Here is a 5,164-nt window from a genome sequence, read left to right as displayed (position 1 = left end):
TGGGAGCAGCTTAGGGGCAATGATGCTGATTCAGCTTTGTGGGTTGAATTCTCTAGTTATTTTCTTGATGGCTTTTTTTCTCAAGAGTTAAGAGATGCAAAGGCTGAGAAGTTCATGAATTTGAAGCAAGGTAGGATGTCAGTGAAAGAGTATTCCTTGAATTTTCATTTGTTATCGTGTTATGCTCCAGAATTGATGTCTACCATGAGGGCTAGAATAAGGAAGTTTGCCTCTAGGTTGTCCCGTAAATTGATCTTGGAGAGCAAGGCTAATGCTCCTTATCTAAAGCCATTGGATGATTGACATTCTAAGTATAATAGTGGGTTCAGATCACCCAGAGCCCAGCCTTAGGATAGTGGGGCTCAGTTAGCTCTATCGTATCCTTCTTGTAGATTTTATGGTCAAGTACACCGTGGTGTTTGTGAAGTGGGAAGGAACAAGTTCATTAAATGTGGTTAGATTGTTCATATGTAGAGGGATTATCCTTCTAAGGTTGCTTCTAGGATATTCCTGTTGCTACTTCATCAGCTCTCGTACCAAAAGGTGCTACTTCTGCTTCTGGCTCTGGCAATGGTTGGAACCATCTGTATGCTCTTGCCACCCACCAAGATTTTGAGGATCCCCAAATATTGTTACTGGTACACTTAAACTCTTTTCTTGTGGTGTATATTGTCTACTTGATCTCAGGTGTACTCTCTCCTATGTGCCCCGTTATGTGGCTATCTATTTTAGCTTTGATCCTAAATGTATTTCAAACCCCTTTTATGTATCCACCCTATTGGGTGACTCCATTAGGGCTAGAAGAGTATAGGGGTTGTTTGATGTTGGTTTATGGTAGAGAGACCTTGGTAGATCTAATAGAGTTGGACATGTTTTACTTTGATGTGATTTTTGGGATGGATTGGTTGCCTTCGTGCTACGTGTCTCTTGATTGTCGGACCCTAAGGGTCAATTGCCACTTTCCTATTGAGCCGGTAATTGAATGGGAAGGTAGTTCCCTATTACCTAAGGGAAGGTTTATTTCGTATCTTAGAGCCCAAAAATTATTTTTTAAAGGGTGCCTCTATCACTTAATATGTGTTAATGATTCGAGATTCGAAGATCCTTCCTTGCAGACTGTCCATGTGGTTTGTACATTTCCTGAGGTGTTTCCTGATGATCTTCATGATGTTTCTCCTGATAGGAAAATTGATTTTGGGATTGATATTCTTTCAGACACTCGTCCTATTTCTATCCCTCCTTACAAAATAGCTCCGATTGAGTTGAAAGAACTCAAGGAGTAGTTAAAAGATCTTCTGGATAAGGTTTTTATTTGCCTTAGTGTATCTTTGTGGGGTGATACCATGCTCTTCGTGCGAAAGAAGGATATTTCCCTTCAAATGTGTATTGTTTACCCCCAACTGAATAAGGTGACCACGAAAAATAAGTATCCCCTTCTGAGAATTGATGATCTTTTCGATCAGCTCCAAGGTGCTAAGTTCTTTTTTAAGATTGATCTTCAATCGACTTATCATCAATTGAAAATTAGGGAGGTGGATGTCCCTAAGATTGCATTTCGAACTTGGTATAGTCATTTTGAGTTTTTGGAAATGTCTTTTGGCATGACTAATGCCCCGGTAGCATTTAAGGACCTTAAGAATCATGTTTTCTGTCAGTTTTTAGATTTGTTCATAGTTGTCTTTATCGATGATATTTTGGTAAACTCTAAGAGCGAGGCAGATCATGTCGATCACCTCCGCCTTGTGTTGTAAACCTTGGAAGAACAACAATTGTATGCAAAATTTCCTGAGTGTGAGTTCTGGCTAAATGTTGTGACTTATCTGGGATAGGTTGTTTCTAGTGGAGGGATCATTATGGATCCCCAAAAGGTTGCGATGGTAAAGAAGTGGCCTAGAACCATGACTTCAACTGACATTTGGAGCTTCTTGGGTTTAGTCTATTACCATAGAAGGTTTGCGGAAAGTTTTTCTTCTATTGTTGCCCTATTAACTAAGTTGACTTAGAAGAAGGTGAAATTCTTGTGGTCTGATACTTGCGATGGAAGTTTCAATAAGCTGAAGGATAAGTTGACTTCAGCTCTAGTCTTGGCTCTACCCGAGGGCACTAATGGTTTTATTTCTATTACAATGCATCTCGGGTAGGGATGGGTTGTGCGTTGATGCAACATGGCAAGGTAGTTGCATAGGCTTCAAGACAACTTAAAGTTCATGAGAAGAATTATCAAACCTATGATTTGAAATTATTGGTTTCGTGTTTGCATTAAAGGTCTGGCGACATTATTTGTATGGGATCCATGTTGATATTTATTCTGATCATAAGATCCTACAACACGTGTTCACTCAGAAGGAGCTAAATCTTAGGAAAAGGAGGTGGCTTAAGTTGCTCAAGGACTATGATATGAGTCTTCACTATCATCCAGGTAAAGCTAATATGGTTGCTGATGCTCTTAGCAAGTTGTCCATGGAAATCTTATCTCATGTGGACGAAAAGAAGCGGGATTTGGTGAAGTACATTCATTGTTTAGCTAATCTAGGATTCCATCTCTTGGATTTCGAAGATGGTGGTGTGATTGTTAAAGAGTTGATAAGGTCAAATCTTGGTGCTGAGGTGAAGGAAAGCAGATGTTAGATCTTAATTTGATGCAAATTTAGAAGGATGTAGGTAAGTAGAAGGTGATGATTTTTGAGATTAATAGTGATTTTATCGTGAGATACCAAGGCAGATTATGTGTTTTTGATGTTGATGGGTTACGAAGAAGAATTTTGGCCGAAGCTAATGAGTCGCGTCATACTATTCCTCCTTGTTCGATGAAAATATATCATGATCTTAAAGAGTTTTATTGGTGAAATAACATGAAGCGAGATATGGCCAATTTTATGTCTAAGTGCATGGTGTGTCAGCAAGTGAAGGTGGAGCACTTAAGGCTCGGAGAGTTGACTCAAGATATTTAGTTATCAGTGTGGGAGTGGGAGATAATTAATAAGGATTTTATTATTGGTCTTCCACAGTCTTTCCAACAATTTAATTTGATTTGGGTCATCATAGATAGGATGACTAAGTCTTCTAACTTTTTACCAGTAAGGACAAGTTACTCTTCCGAGGAATACTCCAAGTTGTTCATCAAAGAGATCGTGAAGTTGCATGGAACTCTAATTTCCATCTTATCTGATCAGGGTACCAAGTTCTCATTGCTCTTTTGGAGATCGTTACAATGAGGTTTGGGGACTAAGGTAGCCCTTAGCACCTCTTTCTACCCACTGACGAATGGGCAAGCGGAAAGAACAATACAGGCCTCAGAAGATATGCTTCAAGCTTGTGTTTTTAATTTTGGTGGTAGTTGGGTTGACCACTTGCGTCACATATAATTTTTCTAAAACAACAGTTGTCACTCTAGCATTGGTATGGCTTCTTTTGAGGCCTTATATGGTAGGAGGTGTAGGTCTCATATTGGGTAGTTTGAGGTGGTAAGAATAAGCTATTTTGGCCCTTATTTGGTTTCACCAAGCCATGGAGAAGGTGAAGGGAGTTAGAGTTCAGTGTTGGTGATTGGATATTTTGAAGGTGTCTCTCATGAAAAGAGTGATACGGTTTGGTAAGAAGGAAAAGTTCAGTCCCCGTTATATCGGTCTGTACTCTATTTTAAAGAGGGTTGGTAATGTTGCATATGAATTAGAATTGCCTTCTAGCGCCTTCTAGCTTGAGCTCCATTCTTCCAATATTTTATGTTTCGATGTTGAGAAAGTGAGTGAGTGATCCTTCGATGGTTTTTTCTTTAGAAAAGATGGGTATTTTAGATTCTTTATCTTATGAGGAAGTCCCGACTGAGATTTTGGATCGGCAAGTCTGTCGATTGCGGACTAAGGATGTGTCTTCGGTAAAGGTTCTTTGAAGGAATCAAAAGTTTAAGGAAGCCACATGGGAATCCGAGAAAGACATTAATTCCAAGTATCCATTCTTGTTCCCTATTCCAAATAATCGTGCTTGAGGTATGTGTATTCCTTAACATCTTTGTTTTCTTTCTTTGTTAAAGGTAAGTGTGATTGTGTGTCAAGCAAAATAGTACTAATAAATGCCTTGTCCTATTATTCGAGGGCGAATGATCATAAGGGGGAGTATGTAACGACCCGAGTTTTTAATCCTTGAAAATTTTTGGAAATTTTATTGTTGGTGTCTTGACTATGACTCACCCTACAAGCCGTAGGGTTTCTTGACGGGTCAGGTGACCCTAGTTGTAAAGTATCCAGTGAATGGTGTTTGGGTTACTCTCCTTGAGTATGACTTGGGGACACGAGTCGTAGGAGTCTTGACGAGTCGTTAGGATTGAATCGTAACCAAATCAGAAAGTGTATGGTTGAGTCCAACTCTGAGTACGAGTGGCTCACTATGATCCATAAGGACTTGTTACGAGTTATTGGGTTCAAATCGTAGGGTGTCCAGTGTATACCCCAAATGGTTACTGGGGTGACTACGACTGTACCCTACGAGTCATATTATACGAGTTGTAGGGTCAACAGATTATGATTGCCTTGGAGATTGTCTTGGTTACGACTCATGGTGACAATTGGTAATGAGTCTATACGAGTCGTACAGTGACCTGTAGTCACTGACGACTAAATTTCAGCTTTTAATTTGAGGGCACTATGAACACTTCTCTCCTTACCCAATTAAAACCCCATGTACATAAAAAACTTAAGGGGGTTATATTTCATCTTTAACATACTAAAACAATTCCAAAGCTCTATCAAATTATCTCAAACAACCATACTTGGGGTTTCCAAGAAGTAGGTCATCCAAGGGCTTAAGGATTGGATTCTTTCCATAAAACTTGGTAGTTCAGGCATGTTACTCTTCCCTCATTGTTAATTTGTTAAAAGCATATATTTTAAAGTATTATTCATGAGATATTTTATTGTGACCCGAGTCAGGGCCCTGGTCGCGATAAGCATCCCAAACCATGAAGGCCCGAGCACCCCTTTCTAATTGGCAATTATAAACACCATTCATACACAAGAAGGAAAAAATATGAAAAATAAACAAACAGAATCATGGTCATATTCTGAGTTCAATTTAACAATACAGAAAGAAATTCATAACCCCTTAGACAACATCTACTTCAGTTTGCGAAATCTCTAATACATCAGAAATTAACAACTTGTCTAAAACT

The sequence above is a fragment of the Capsicum annuum genome, chromosome 7 (assembly GCF_002878395.1).
Source record: "Capsicum annuum cultivar UCD-10X-F1 chromosome 7, UCD10Xv1.1, whole genome shotgun sequence".
NCBI lineage: Eukaryota > Viridiplantae > Streptophyta > Magnoliopsida > Solanales > Solanaceae > Capsicum > Capsicum annuum.
This window is presented reverse-complemented; position numbering follows the sequence as displayed.